Source organism: Chiloscyllium plagiosum, unplaced genomic scaffold, assembly GCF_037043375.1.
Source record: "Chiloscyllium plagiosum isolate Xiang-an unplaced genomic scaffold, Cpla_swu_hap1 HiC_scaffold_1, whole genome shotgun sequence".
Classification (NCBI taxonomy): Eukaryota; Metazoa; Chordata; class Chondrichthyes; order Orectolobiformes; family Hemiscylliidae; genus Chiloscyllium; species Chiloscyllium plagiosum.
In genome coordinates, this window is record NW_028270139.1 from 133,840,443 (window position 1) to 133,856,587 (window position 16,145).

The 16,145-nt window shown below is 42.4% G+C and overlaps 1 protein-coding gene across 3 annotated transcripts in view; it reads left to right on the forward strand.

The window, feature by feature from the left end:
* The window catches only part of skor2 (SKI family transcriptional corepressor 2), a 171,990-nt gene extending 171,358 nt beyond the window's left edge, over positions 1-632 (forward strand). For all 3 annotated transcript variants that reach the window (XM_087994584.1, XM_087994589.1, XM_043716810.2), the window contains one exon: positions 497-632. The gene's annotated coding sequence lies outside the window, so the exon portion shown is untranslated. The remainder of the gene's footprint in view (positions 1-496) is intronic.
* The last annotated feature ends 15,513 nt before the right edge of the window (positions 633-16,145 follow it).

The window sequence follows — 16,145 nt, forward strand, 5'->3', positions numbered from 1 at the left end:
GCTCAGTGTGAATGTTTTAATTAATCATGTTCCTGTGAACGTACCTTACCCTGTGGAGATTGTGCACTTTTGCATGTGGAAATTTTCTTTTTTTATTCATTTGTGGGATGAGGGTATTGCTGACTAGGCCAATATTTATTGCCCATCCCTAATTGGCCAGAGTACTAATCTAAGAGTCAACCACATTGCTGTGAGTCTGGAGTCACATATAGGCCAGACCAGGTAAGGATGGCAGTTTCCTTCCCTAAAGGGCATGAGTGAACAAGATGGGTTTTTCCCCTGACAATTGGCAATTGATTCAGATTTTTACTTAATTCCAATTCCACCAGCTGCCTTGGCAGGATTTGAACCCCGATCCCCAGATCATTACCTGGGTCTCTCGATTAACAATTCAGGAATAATACCATTAGGCTATTGCCTCCCTCCTCAAAATATGAATATGAGTGCCTTCTTTAAACCATGGTTTTATATTGACTGGGTTTTCTTCATTGCACAGAAGCATATGATGAAGTGCACGTCATTTGTAAGATATAAGCATAGAGCAAAGTTCCACATGCAAGCCTTGAGCATCAGAAGGAAGATCAAGCAAAGGACTGAAGGACCAAGCACAATGTGAAACCCTGGAAATTCAAACTCAACAATAGTTAATATGTAAAACAATGATTTCCTAAGAGACATTATCATGAGTTCAAACTTTATTAGTAGCATAAAGAATCACAATTAACTGGCTTCTTAAGTTGGTGGTGCTTATATTTAGATATTTTTGTGACATAAAGAAGGCTGGTGAGTCCACTCTAAGAAGATTGGTGTGTCCATTTTTAAGGTACTAATAATCTTACCTTAAGGAGACTGTTGAGAACGTTTTTTTGGATGATTACTAAAACCATTCGTAAGAAGATCGGTGAGCTGCTTCAAGGGGGATTAGTGTGCCCAATTTAAGGAGGTTAGGAAGCCAATGTAAATTCTGTGAACACAATGGATTAATGAACAACAAAGTACGTGTATGTGTGTGTGCACGCATGTGCGTGTGTGTGGACTTCAAGAAGACCATCAGTTATCTCATTGAACGATTCTCTGGAAGAAATACTACAAATTCAGCTCTTGATTAGTGGACTGGAATTGCATTAAGCTCAAGAGGAGGGAAGCAGATCATGAACAGGAATTGACACCACTACTCTAATCCTTCTCTTGCTTTTGCCTGCTTAATTTATTAACGGTTAAATAAGAGTATCCTCTATCACTTGAAATATTTTGGCTTTAAATATTGGGTGTATTTAATATTACTGTTATTATTAAAATGTATTTAAATCCTCTTTGTGCAAATCCCTAATTAATTAGGTGTGTAAATAAAACCTGGCATATATCAATTACTGCAATGAAGGTAAATGGATTGTCTTGGGATATGGAATGATGATATGAAAGTTTATCTTTGTTTGAGTGGAAACAAAAATATATACAGGCATACACTTGTAGCTCAGAAAATACTGATTTCTCAATTCAGATATTGTTAATCACACTTCTTCACTGATGCTGAATGTAGGCACAGTGAATTTATCTTCTATAAATATTTTAGCAATCTATTTTAATCTCCTCATTGAAAGTACATGGCTCCTCTTGGTCCAATGGTTTCAGTACTTCGCCCATGTGGCTACTCATTATCTATGAATTGGTTGAATATTTTATTAGATTCCCTATAGTGCAGAAACAGGCCCTTCGGCCCAACCAGTCCACACTGACCCTCGGAAGAGTAACCCACCCTGACCCATTTCCCTCTGACTAATGCACCTAGCACTATGGGCAATTTAGCATGGCCAATTCACCTAACCTGTACATCTTTGGACTGTGGGAGGAGACCGGAGCAAACTCATGCAGACATGGGGAGAATGTGCAAACTCCACACAGACAGTCAACCGAGGCTAGAATTGAACCTGGGACCCTGGTGCTGTGAGGCAGCAGTGCTAACCACTGAGCCACCGTGTTGTCCTAAATATGGATAAGTAAGTCCCCACCTGATGTTTACACCAAGACATTTCTGCCACAATAACTGCATGCTCTGAATTGAATAAGGTCCTATACTGTGCATTCAGAGTTGACATTCCAGCACTACTCAGAAGGTCTTGTGGTGCAGTGGTAGTGTGGTAGACCTCTCAAGCCCAGGAAGCCCAGGTTCCAGTCCTATCTGCTCCAGAGGGTGTCATTGCATATTTGAACAGGTTGATTAAAAATATTCCAGACCAGTTCTGCCATAATTAGAGGCAGGGTAAAACTTGCTCCTAAAGTTCAAATTTTGGTGAAGTGTCTATCTTCAATCATGATATGTTTTCCATTGCACACAAAACCAATTCAGATTTAATCAAGTTGACAATTCAAGGTTAATAATTAGAGATATTCATGCCTGTGTGCTGTTTTCTCAGTAGATACATAGTTCCACAGTTTCATAGCAATCCGACAGTGTGGAAGCAGGCCATTCAGCTCATCAAGTCAATACCAACCCTTCGACTAGCATTCCATCGAGACCCATCCCATCCCATTCCTGCATTTCCCATGGCTAATCCACCTAGCTTACATATGCCTGGCCACTATGGGGCAATTTAGTATGGCCAATCCACCTCACTAACACATCTTTGGACTGTGTCAGGAAACCCACACAGATACAGGGAGAATGTGCAAACTCCACACAGATTAGAGGTTGGAATTGAACCCAGGTTGCTGGCACTGTGAGGCAGCAGTGCTAACCACTGAGTCACCCTGCTGCCTCAGAAATCCATCTGCAGTCCAGCTGCAATCCATCTGAACCTATCACCCTTAAACTTGGCTGTTTTGTCAAGCATTTCCTTCTATGACTACAGTCATAATTTTCCTTTTAATGATTTATTCCATTGTCTTTTAATGTTGGTTAACCTGTTAGTGAAACCTGAGTAAAAGTACATTTTTAAAGTCCTGCCATTTCATATCATTTTGTTTGAGGTTTTTTTCCATTATCCCTACTTTAATTCTTCTAGAATTGAGAAATACTAAGGAGCGAAAAAACATTAGTGGGTGTGGTACATTGATTACCAAGCTGTATGTTGGGATTAGCATTAAATAGGAAATTAGAGATATTTACAGTAAAGGAACATCTGTAATTATTGGTTACTTTAATCTGCATATAGAATCAAATTAGCCATAATCCTGTTGAGGATCGATTCATTGAGGAACCGACTACAGAACAAGCCATCTTAGACTCAATATTGTGCAGCGAGAAAGGAATAATGGGTAATACGATTGTGAGAGACCCCTCGAGGATGAGTGACCACAATATGCTAGAATTCTTCATCAAGATGGAAACTGTAAATGTAGTTAATTCTGACACTATGTTCCCGACTCTTAATCAGGGAAACTATGATGGTTCGATTCCAACCTTGAGCGACTGTCTGTGTGGAGTTTGCACATTCTGCCTGTGTCTGGGTGGGTTTCCTAGCACAATCCAAAGATGTGCAGATTATATGTATTGGTCATGTTCAATTAAGCATAATGTCCAGGATGTGCAGGCCAGGTGGATTAGACACGGGAAATGTAGGGTTACAGGGTTGGTGTGGACTCGATGGGTTGAATGGCCTGCTTCCACACTGTAGGAATTCTGTGAAGCTGTGGAGGTATGAATCTAGTGAGAAAACAGCACAGGCATAAATACCCATTATTATTAACCCTGAACTGTCAACTTGATTAAATCTAAATTGATTGTGTGGGCAATGGAGGCGTGATTTGGCTATGATGGATTGGGAAATGTTACTAAGAGTGGGTAGGCAATAGCAAACATTCAAAGAGCAAATGGGCAAACAACAAACATCGTTTATCTTTGTCTGATGCAAAAATGCAAAGAAAACAGTGGGCAAAATGGCTGACAAGCAAAGTTTGACTTAGTGTTAGTTGCAAAAAGGCATACAAATTGGTAAGAAAAAGACAACAGATCTTAGGATTGATTAAGGATAGGAAAATAGAGTAAGCCAGTAAGCTTGCACTGTACATAAGAACCGACTGTAAACGTTTCTATAGGTATGGTAAGAGAAAAAGATTGCCACAAACTAATATAGATCCCATATGGTCAGAAACAGGGGAATTTATAATGGAGAACTAAATTCATATTTTGCTTCTGTCTTCCCAAAGGAGGACATGAAAAACTTACCATACTTGATGGGGAACACAGGGTTTAGTGAGAGGGAGGCACTGAAGCAAATCTATATTAAAAGAGAGATGGTATTAGATAAGTGATTAGGATTGAGATAAGATAGAATTTCTTCACCCAGAGAATGGTGAGCCTGTGGAATTCACTGCCACAGAAAATGGTTGAGGCCAAACCATTTAGTATTTTCAAGAAGGAGGTAGATACAGCTGTTGTGGCTAAAGGGATCAAGGAATCTGAAGGGAGGGCAGGATGAGAGTATTGAGTTTTATGATCAGCCATGATCATATCGAATGGTGGAGCAGACTTGAGAGGTTGAATGGCCTACTCCTGCTCTGTCTTCTATGTTTCAATGATTCTATTACAAAATTAGAGAATATTTACAGCACAGAAGAAGGATATTTGGCCCAATGAGATCATGCTACTCCCACTCTCCAATACCCAATTTTCAAGATGGCAGCAGAGTAGCAGCGCTGCATCCAAGCTCCTGGCTAGTCATCTTGCTTTGTTTCCTTTTTTGCTTTTTGCTTTTGCTTTTTACTTTTGCTCTTTACTTTTGCTCTTTTTTGTCCCTTTTTCTCTTTAAAAGCCTTTCCGGTGTCTTCGGCAAGGTGAGAACAAGCCCAGCCTCCCGAGAATGTGCAGCAGCGACAGCAAGAATTAGCTCCTCGGGGATAGCGAGCCCTCAGAGAAATCACGATGGCAGTGAGTGTAGGCACCGAGGGATGGCACTGAAATGTTATAACCCAGCGCAGGACTCGAGGCGATGGCAGCGACACTGGCTTTCACGATGGTGGTGACAGCAGGTGGGCCTCTGGGAGAGTGGAGAAGGCAGACCCTGCAGATGATGTTGGAATTGGGATGTTGGGCTTCAGCTGCAGCAACGTGATAGGCCGGAATCGGTATTCCTGCTGGATCAACAAGAGCAATGGTTGCATCAGCAGTGATGTGGTCGGTCCAGAGCAGAACTCCTGGAATGGACTGTGATGCAGGGACATTGGTGGGTTTGGAGCCCTTTGTGGAGACCTATCCCCCTCCCCATGGTGTTCCCCATCAAGGGAGGAAGAGCTTTGTTTTTAGTTATATTCTATATCTTAATATTTTCTGAAACTCAAAATAGTGCTGGAGTGTGGAAACATATTCAATTTTTCACTATTTATTTATTAAATACAAGTGACAATAAATCATCCAATTCAATTCCATTCAATTCAATTTCTCTGTAGCCTGCCATCATTTTCCCTCCATGTACTTAGCGAAGTCCATTTTGAAAGCCTCAATAGACTTACTCCACCATCCTTTTAGGTGATGCACTTTCAAATCATCATCATTTGCAGCTTTAAAAAATATTTCATAGATCATAGAATCCTACAGTATGGAAACAGGCCATTTGGCCCAATAAATGACACCTTCCGTAGTTTTGTCACCAAAGTGTGTGTCATCTGGCCCTTGACCATTCCCACAAAGAGAACAGTTTCTCACTAATTACGCTATGTAGAAACTTTGTAATTCTGAACACAGCTATCAGATCTCTTCTCAACCTTTTCTACTCTACGGAAAACAACCCCAGCTTTTCCAACTCACCTACATTACTGAAGTCCAATATCCCCAGAAACATTCTCATAAACCTTTTCTGTGTCCTCTCTTAGGCCTTCCCATCCAACCTAAAGTTTGAAGCCTAGTAATGGTACAATACTTAAATTGCAACTGCATTCTTCATAATGTGCTTGCTCTTGTAATGTACAGGATGTGGGAGATAGTTTAGGGGTGCACTGACTGGAGGAGTCCCAGAAGTAATGTCAGATCAAAACCTTGATGTGACACTGCCCTCTTCTGGCTATCTGCTAGGGGCAGGATTTAAGCAGGAGAGATACTCCTTGGATCTGTCATGTAAGAAATTAAACAGCTTGTCACAATATCTTATTGCATATGATTCTTAAATATGTACCTAACAGCTTGTGACAGCCAAGCAGAAGGTCTTTTAGCCCTGAATCCTGGAGTTTTCCAGCCAATAAACCTGGTTCCGAGCTAGGAGTAATTCACCAAGGTCCCCGAGGCAAGTGCACAGTGAGATGTGTTGCTTCAGTGAAACTGGCGAACTGGGAAGGCTTTGATCAATTACACTGAAGAGCACCAGCTATCACCTTTGACAGACTGATGTTCAAAGCTGCTCTTTGATCGGAAAGTGCTTGACAAGTGGCTGCCAGCCTCAACAAAACCATTTCATGCGTCTACTATTTCACTCACTATTGGCTGTGCATTCCCATGTTGCCAGCCTTCACCACAGCATGGGAGCAAGTTTCATCCTTAATCAAGGCCAAGAGGAGAAGCCACAAGCCACAACACCAGCATCAGAAATAGGAGCAACACCAGTAACAGCACCTTTCGTGACTTTTGCCTTATAGCAGGCCCTCTATGGAGCAGATGGGATGTGCACTGAGATCGAGCTGGAGGGAGATGATTTTCTCCCAAATAGTCATAGAGTCATAGAGATGTACAGCATGGTCAAACCCGTCCATGTCGACCAGATATCACAACCCAATCTAGTCCCACCTGCCAGCACCCCAGCCCATATCCCTCCAAACCCTTCATATTCATATACCCATCCAAATGCCTCTTAAATGTTGCAATTGTACTAGCTTCCATCACTTCCTCTGGCTGCTCATTCCATACATGCACCGCCCTCTGCATGAAAAAGTTGCCCCTTAGGTCTCTTTTATATCTTTCCCCTTCACCCTAAACCTATGCCCTCTAGTTCTGGACTCCCCGACCTTAGGGAAAAGACTTTGCCTATTTACCCTATTCATGCTCCTCATAATTTTGTAAACCTCTATAAGGTCACCCCTCAGCTTCCGACGCTCCAGGGAAAACAGCCCCAGCCTGTTCAGCCTCTCCCTATAGCTCAAATCCTCCAACCCTGGCAACATCCTTGTAAATCTTTTCTGAACCCTTTAAAATTTCATAACCTCTTTCCGATAGGAAGGAGACCAGAATTGCACGCAATATTCCAACAGTGGCCTAACCAATGACCTGTACAGTCATAACATGATCTCCCAACTCCTGTACTCAATACTCTGACCAATAAAGGAAAGCATACCAAACGCCTTCTTCACTATCCTATCTACCTGTGACTCCATTTTCAAGGAGCTATGAACCTGCACTCCAAGGCCTCTTTGTTCAGCAACACACCCGAGGACCTTACCATTAAGTGTATAAGTCATGCTAAGATTTGTTTTCCCAAAATGTAGCACTTTGCATTTATCTGAATTAAACTCCATCTAGCACTTCTCAGCCCATTGGCCCATCTGGTCCAGATCCTGTTGTAATCTGAGGTAATCCTCTTCGCTGTCCACCACACCTCCAATTTTAGTGTCATCTGCAAACTTACTAACTCTACCTCTTATGCTTGCATCCAAATCATTTATGTAAAGGACAAAAAGTAGAGAACCCAGCACAGATCCTTGTGGCACTCCACTGGTCACAGGCCTCCAGTCTGAAAAACAACCCTCCACCACCACCCTCTGTCTTCTACCTTTGAGCCAGTTTTGAATCCAAGTGGCTAGTTCTCCCTGTATTCCGTGAGATCTAAATTTGCTAATCAGTCTCCCATGGAGAACCTTGTTGAACGCCTTACTCAAGTTCATATAGATCACATCTACCACTCTGCCCTCATCAATCCTCTTTGTTACTTCCTCAAAAAACTCAATCAAGTTTGTGAGACATGATTTCCCACGCAGAAAGCCATGTTGACTATCCCTAAACAGTCCTTGCCTTTCCAAATACATGTAAATTCTGTCCCTCAGGATTCCCTCCAACAACATGCCCATCACCGACATCAGGCTCATCGGTCTATAGTTCCCCGGCATGTCCTTACCACCCTTCTTAAACAGTGGCACCACGTTAGCCTACCTCCAGTCTTCCTGCACCTCACCTGTGACTATCGATGATACAAATATCTCAGCAAGAGGCCCAGCAATCACTTCTCTGGCTTCCCACAGAGTTCTCGGGTACACCTGATCAGGTCCTGGGGATTTATTCACCTTTACCTGTTTCAAGACCTCCAGCACTTCCTCCTCTGTAATATGGACATTTTACAAGATGTCACCATCTATTTCCCTACAGTCTATATCTTCCATATCCTTTTCCACAGTAAATACTGATGCAAAATATTCATGTAGTATCTCCCCCATTTTCTGCGGCTCCACACAAAGGCTGCCTTGCTGATCTTTGAGGGGTCCTATTCTCTCCCTAGTTATCCTTTTGTCCTTAATATATTTGTCAAAACTCTTTGGATTCTCCTTAAGTCTATTTGCCAAAGCTATCTCATGTCCCCTTTTTGCGCTCCTGATTTCCCTCTTAAGTATAATCCTACTTCCTTTATATTCTTCGAAGGATTCACTCGATCTATCCTGTCTATACCTTACATATGCTTGCTTCTTTTTCTTAACCAAACCCTCAATTTCTTTAGCTGAAAATGTGTTGCTGGAAAAGCGCAGCAGGTCAGGCAGCATCCAAGGAACAGGAGAATCGACGTTTCGGGCATAAGCCCTTCTTCAGGCTTTCTCCTCAATTTCTTTAGCCATCCAGCATTCCCTATACCTACCAGCCTTCCCTTTCACCCTAACAGGAATATACTTTCTCTGGATTCTCGTTATCGCATTTCTGAAGGCTTCCCATTTTCCAGCTGTCCCTTTACCTGCGAACATCTGCTCCCAATCAGCTTTCGAAAGTTGTTCCCAATACCGTCGAAATTGGCTGTGTTCTTGTGCAACCCTGTGTCATAGAAAAATAGTGCTTTAGAAACAGCACCAAAATGTTTTAAAACACGTTTTAAAAGTTCACGCTTTAGAAACAGTGTCCCCAATTGGTCAATCGTGTTACAGCGAATTTGTGTTAACGAAACGCGCGTTATAGCAAAATGATCTGTACTCGGTTTACAGGCAGAAATTAATTTCAATCTAACAACGGAATTCAGTGTTGGTGACAGAGGGCTCACCTGCCAGTTTGAGAAGTTGCAGGAGCCCAGTGTTGAGAAAAGGCCACTGGAATTTTGTTCTACTTAAATGGCCAGTGGCAGGGTGTGAAACTGGAATGGGATTTGGGGCTTTCAACAAAATCCCCAGTGCCAGATTTCTGAGTGTCTATGAACCAGTGAAAAATTGTCCATAGTGTCCAGGGATGTGCAGGCTAGATGGGTTAGCTGTGGGAATTGAAGGATTATAGGGATAGGGTAAGGGGGTGGGATGCTCTTCAGAAGGTCAGTCTGGACTCGATGAGCTGAATGGTCTGTTTTCACACTGAGGGGATTCTATGATTGGAACTGAAACCGTGACACCTAGTTCTAGATTCCCCCATGAGCCTCTTCAAGATCTTATACATTTCAATAAGATCACCGCTTATTTTTCTCCACTCCAATGAGCATTGGCCCAATCTACTCAATCTTTCCTCAGAAGACAACTAGGGTTACCAACCCTCCAGGAAGATCTCAGAGTCTCCAGGAAAAAGTATTAATCTTCTGGATGCCAGCGGGGATCCTGAAGCCCCATAGGAAAAGCCATTAAAGCAAATTGTATGTCTAATGTACACAGAAAACTCTACTATACTAGGGCATAAAACTATGGAGTTGGGGCAAGAAGGGGAAATTAAGGAAGTAGAGAATGAGTTGCCATATGCTAAAACCTCCAAGGAAAACATATAAGTCACAACTGGCATCCCGAAAGACCCTCTCAAAATGTGGCTACCAAGTGTGACCTGAAGGTGCTACAGAAATGCATGTTTGGGATCTCACTTTTGATCCTTGTATACCCCTCTTTGGAGATACTTTCTCAAACCTTTCGTGTCACTCTTATACTCCCAAACAGTGCCTCCCTCAACAATAAATATTATAAATGAAGGTGGGGGGGGGGGGTGGAGAGAAGAAAGGCACCACTACCTCAGTCTCTTTGTGTTAGAAGCCCTCGAGAATTGGGTTATACTTTAGATGCGATTAGATTACCCACAGTGTGGAAACAGGCCCTTCGGCCCAACAAGTCCACACCGACCCGCCGAAGCGCAACCCACCCATACCACTACACTTACCCCTTCACCTAACACTACAGGCAATTTAGCATGGCCAATTCACCTGACCAGCACATCTTTGGACGTGGGAGGAAACCGGAGCACCCGGAGGAAACCCACGCAGACACGGGGAGAATGTGCAAACTCCACACAGTCAGTCGCCTGAGGCGGGATTTGAACCCAGGTCTCTGGTGCTGTGAGGCAGCAGTGCTAACCACTGTGCCACCGTGCCACCTCATTGAAGGTTCCGCTGATAAGCTGCCCTGTTAGGCCTGATTTCTGATTTTGTTTGTTTCACATATTCAGCATCCACAGTTCTTTGAATTATTTTGTAATTTATATTTACTCATCGGATCTGAGTGTTACTGGCTAAGCTTGCATTTATTTACCATCCCTATTTACCCTGAAGAAGATAATTGTCTTCCCAAACCACATCATTCCATTGTAAAGCATGGTGGTGATAGGCTGTGAGATGTTGGTACAAACTGCTGTTAAGAAGGGCCCTTCCAGTAACAGTGAAGAAACAATGGTGTAATTCCAGGTCTGGATGACTGGTGCATGGAAGAGAACTAATAGGTGGTAGCGTTCCTTCATATCTGCTGCCTTTGTTGTATCTAAATAGTGGAAGTCCCCGGTTTGGAAGGTGCTTGGTGAATTGCTGCAGTGCATTATGTAGACGGTACACAAGTCGATCAAGTGACCTGCTTTGTCTTGGTTGGTGTTGGTGTTGAGCTTCTTGAGCATTGTTGGAGAAGCACTCGTCCAGGCAAGTGAAAATCACTCCACTACACTCCTGAATTGTAAATTGTCAATAGTGGCCCGGCCTTTAAGGCCAGGAGGTGGGTTTTTCTAGTATTTCTAGTTTTGGACTCACTCTTGTAACCAGCGTATTCATGTATGGCAAGTCCAAGTCAGTCTCTGATCAATGGAAACCCATGGTCTCTATTGACAGAGGGGATGACTGATAATAATGCCATTGTGTGTCAAGGGGAAATGATTAGACTCTCTCCTTTTGGAGATAGTCCTTGCCTTGCACTTGCGTGGCATGAATGTTACTTGCCACTTATCACCCAAAGCCTGAATGTTGTCCGGGTCCTGTTGCCAATGAGCATGTATCCAAGGAATTGTGAATGGTACTGAAGATTTTGTAAGCATCTGCAAACATCCCCACTTCTGACCTTAAGATGCAGGGAAGGTCATTGGTGAAGCAGCTGAAGATGGACACCACCATGAGGAACTTGCTTAGAGATGTCCTGGAGCTGAGCTGATTGACATCCAACAACTGCAACCAGTTTCTTGATGCTAACCTGGTTTAGGGTTTACCCCCGATTCCCATTGACTGCAGTTTTGCTGGAGATCCTTAATGCCACACTCAGTCAAATACAGCCTTGATCTCAAGTGCAATCACTCTCATCTCCCCTATGTTATAGAGTCACAATGTCATAGAGGTAGGTGTACAGCATGGAAACAGATCCTTCGGTCCAACCCGTCCATGCCGACCAGATATCACAACCCAATCTAATCTCTGCCAGCACCCGGTCCATATCCTTCCAAACCCTTCCTATTCATATACCTATCCAAATGCCTCTTAAATGTTGCAATTGTACCAGCCTTCACCGCTTGCTCTGGCAAATCATTCCATACACGTACCACCCTCTGTGTGAAAACGTTGTCCCTTAGGTCTCTTTTATATCTTTCCCCTCTCACCCTAAACCTATGCCCTCTAGTTCTGGACTCCCTGACCCCAGGGAAAAGACTTTGCCTTTTTACCCTATCTATGCCCCACATTATTTTGTAAACCTCTATAAGGTCACCATCAGCCTTCGACACTCCAGGGAAAATAGTCCCAGCCTGTTCAGCCTCTCCCTATAGAGGACTCAGCACCGATCCTTGTGGCAGTCCACTGGTCACAGGCCTCCAGTCTGAAAAACAACCCTCCACCACCACCCTCTGTCTTCTACCTTTGAGCCAGTTCTGTATCCAAATGGCTAGTTCTCCCTGTATTCCGTGAGGTCTAACCTTGCTAATCAGTCTCCCATGGGGAACCTTGTCGAATGCCTTACTGAAGTCTATATAGATCACATCTACCTCATCAATGCTCTTTGTTACTTCTTGAAAAAACTCAATCAAGTTTGCGAGACATGTGTTATTTAACTCTTTTGGTAAGGTGAGAGTGAGTTGCCTTGACATTACAAATCACAAGCTTGAAGAGAATGAGTCCAGGGTTCAGGAACTTGAGGTACATGCATAGATTAGAGATGACAAAAGGAGATTTAACAGAGGTTTTAAACTCATGAGGGGTCTGAATAAAGTAGTAAGGAAAGGAAGTCTGTTCCTGATGGTGTAAGCATCAAGAACCAAATACCAATTTGTTGTGTTGTCAAAAAATGCAACAATGAATGAGGATTTTTTTTTGTGCAGCTCATGTTTAGGATCTGGACTGTTCTGAAGACAGTCTGATGGAGGAAGATTCAATCATGCTTTTCAAATGAGAATGGGTTAATTATCTGAAGCAAAACTTGCAGGGAAAAATTGTAGGAATACAATTATGAGTTGTTCTTCCAGTGAACCAGCACAAATATGAGAGGTTGAATAATCTTCTTCTGTGCTGTAGTGATTCTATGATCCTATTCAATGATTCCTCAAGTAAGGACCATGATGGAGTTTTGTGCAAAAGAGATTTTTCTATGAGCCCATCAATTTCTGCTTTAATTATTACCCACAGTTGTCCTTTGTAGTTTCTCCATTTGACCTTCCTTAATTCCATTCCTATTTTCTTATCACTGGCTTTCTTTCCAACTGAATACTTTGTTCTTTGTATATAGTTTCTGACTACTATCTTAAAATTTATGATGTTGAGATCATTGTTCCTTATTCATTCTCCCAGACTTACTTTTCTTATCTGTTCTGACTCATTTCCCATTGGCTGCAATTTATCCCCAATATTGCAACTGTTTCCTTATTGCAAAGTTGATTCATTTCTAATCCTTTGTTCATTATCAGCTGCTTCATTGCTGCAGCCATTATGTATTTATGATTTATTCTATTCTTTTTCTTTCTCTATTATTTTCAAACAGATTATAGCCTGCAATGCTTTAATGTCAATCCTGTCTTGTCTGGGATATTTGCCACTAGCTCCATTGACAACTATTTCCTTCCTCCGATGAGATGTTTCCAATGACCCATCCATTCAAACTGTGACTTGGCTGCTTGGACTGTCTGCTTCTCCTCCAAACACAAGTAGTCGCTGACCTCGGTGTTTTCACTAATACTTCGACAAATACCCTCAGCAACACAGTGATCAGCTTAAACTATGTCAAACTAGCAAAAGAAATTTTGGGTATTCCCAAATGTAATTATTAAGCCACAGCAACAAGTGACAACACAATGAGCTCTCAGTAGTTGATTCACTTCTAGGTTGTCCTTACCGAAGCTTCATTGTACGGGGATTTTATCTTTGTGATTGGCCCTTCTCAAATTACCTGGTCAGTACGTAAATACTTATTTTCCAGCTTCATATTTATTACCAAAAAAAAAACACTCATGTAATTGCCTCACAAACAGTAGAGATAGCAAAGAACATAACTAGTGTGGAAAGCCGTTTAAACTGCCCTGAGACGAACAGAAGATTCAATGAAACAGATAATTCTGCAAGCACACAGTTAGTAGAACACTAAAAGCAGTATTTGCAGCATAGCAACCCCACCCCACCCACTCCCCCTGGCCCCTAAAACTAGAAACACCCATGAACTCACCATACCCCAAACAACTGTCTTGTTCCATCTTTCCACTGGTATAAACATTAAGAGTCATAGAGTCATAGAGATGTACAGCATGGAAACAGACACTTCGGTCCAACCCGTCCATGCCGACCAGATATCACAACGTAATCTAGTCCCACCTGCCAGCACCCGGCCCATATCCCTCCAAACCCTTCCTATTCATATACCCATCCAAATGCCTCTTAAATGTCGCAACTATTTCTATATACTGGGACGCCATCTATTTGGGCAGCACAGTTGTACTGACACCAGAAATAAAGACAGCAATTCAGGGTGGCTGTTAAGATCACCTTCTTAGGGGCCAATAAATGTTGGTCTTGTCAATGATGTTCACATGCCATGAGCAAGTGGAGATATGCGGACTGATATCTAAAAGCCTGGTCATAAATGTAGCTTGCAACAAGTGTTTAAAGAAGGGGAGAGACTTGGAGAGTCAGAGATGTACAGCAAGGAAACAGACCCTTCGATCCAATTCATCCTCTTTCAGGCATCAAGGACCATGAGTCTTATGTCAGCCAATCCCCCACAACCTTTCCCTTACTTGCTGACTCCATCTGACTAATCACATCTGACTGAATGTTTGTCAGGTTCTCACCAGCCTCTTTGGCCTTCTCCTTTTTAAATTCTCTCCTTACCTTCTATGACCCAACAAAATACATATAAGTTAAGCATCATGCCAAACTCTCCTGCTGAACCTTTACCATTTTTGTTCCTTTCTTGGTCAGAAAGTAGCCCCCTGTGACCATAAACTATTCTCCAGTCCTCCACCAGCTTGGTCCTCCCTGAAACATGTTCTGGGAGATGGGGAGTGGAGTAAGACAAGTGGAGACAGTTTGGATATAGAGCAAAAGAGTAGATGGTGGGGTGATTGTGTCCAGTCGTGCTGGGGATGGTGATGGGTTGCTGACACAAGCAGCTAGGTGGAAAGACACATACCTTTTGGATCCAATAGTCCTCACCTCAGCTTGGCTGCCATGTTTTCATAAGCTTCAGGAAATCCCAATGCCCAGAGTTAAAAATCAGAATATGGAAGGACAAGGCAGTTTTTGTCCAGTACAATACTGCACATTTCAACCTGCCTGCTAGATTCCAGAGCATCCTCTTTATTGAGGATGAATGACTGAGTTTTTTTTGAAGTGGGGTGGGGGCATGTAACTTATTTCCTGACATTATGGGCTCTTTCTATTGTGTGAAAGCGGAACTTTGAATGACCCCTGTTCACCATGAAATTGATGCTATCAAGAAACATTTGTTCACAAGAGTGATGCCCAATGCAGGAAACGAGATATCCTAAGGGATAATGGGAACATCTCTGGACTAGAAATCAGAGCAACAAGCTACTATTCTGGGTAATGGCATTGAGTTTTTTTAGTTTTTGTTGATGGGATACAGGCATCACTGGCTGAGCCAGTATTTGTTGCTCACCCTTAGCTGCTCTGCCCTAAGTCCATATCTGAACATGTCCCTCCACAAGCATTCAATGAACTCTTTAACAAGTTCCATTTCTTAGGTTAATTGACTGGATAGCATAATAGGACCATGCTCTGGAGCTGGAAAGGCATTGTTAGACCAGCATGGCAGCCAGCATTAGTATTTTCATGTCTCACCAGCAGCAGGGAAGACCTCAAAATTGAGTCCACACTTTCTGTGTAACCCATTCGATGTTTCAGAACAATGGTACAAATACATAAAGATACAATAAGCATTTTATCTCTCACTCACAAAGGCAATTAAGCAAAAAGTCAAAACCTCTTCCTTGAAAACTTTTTCCCTTCAATTAATAGAAGTGAGTGTATGCATAAATCATAAGACATTCATTTATATAGCACTATCAAAATTGTTAAATCCCCCAGGGAACAACCCAGGAGTGTTATCAAATGAACACATGAATGGAACTTGGACAACTGATAACAAGACAACAAATCACTCCTGCTCCCAAACATTTCCATTTGTATGGGCAAACCTGGATTTGACAGCAGTGTGTATTAGTCTTACTGCGCGATCTTTATGCTTTAAGACAATAAACTGATTAAATAAAAACAAATGGCTTTCTTTATGGCTTTCTGAAAGTTAGGTTAAGAGAGCACCTCCCAGCAATTAACGTGCTCCGTAAGAGAGCAAATTTATCAGGAATACCCTTGCTGACT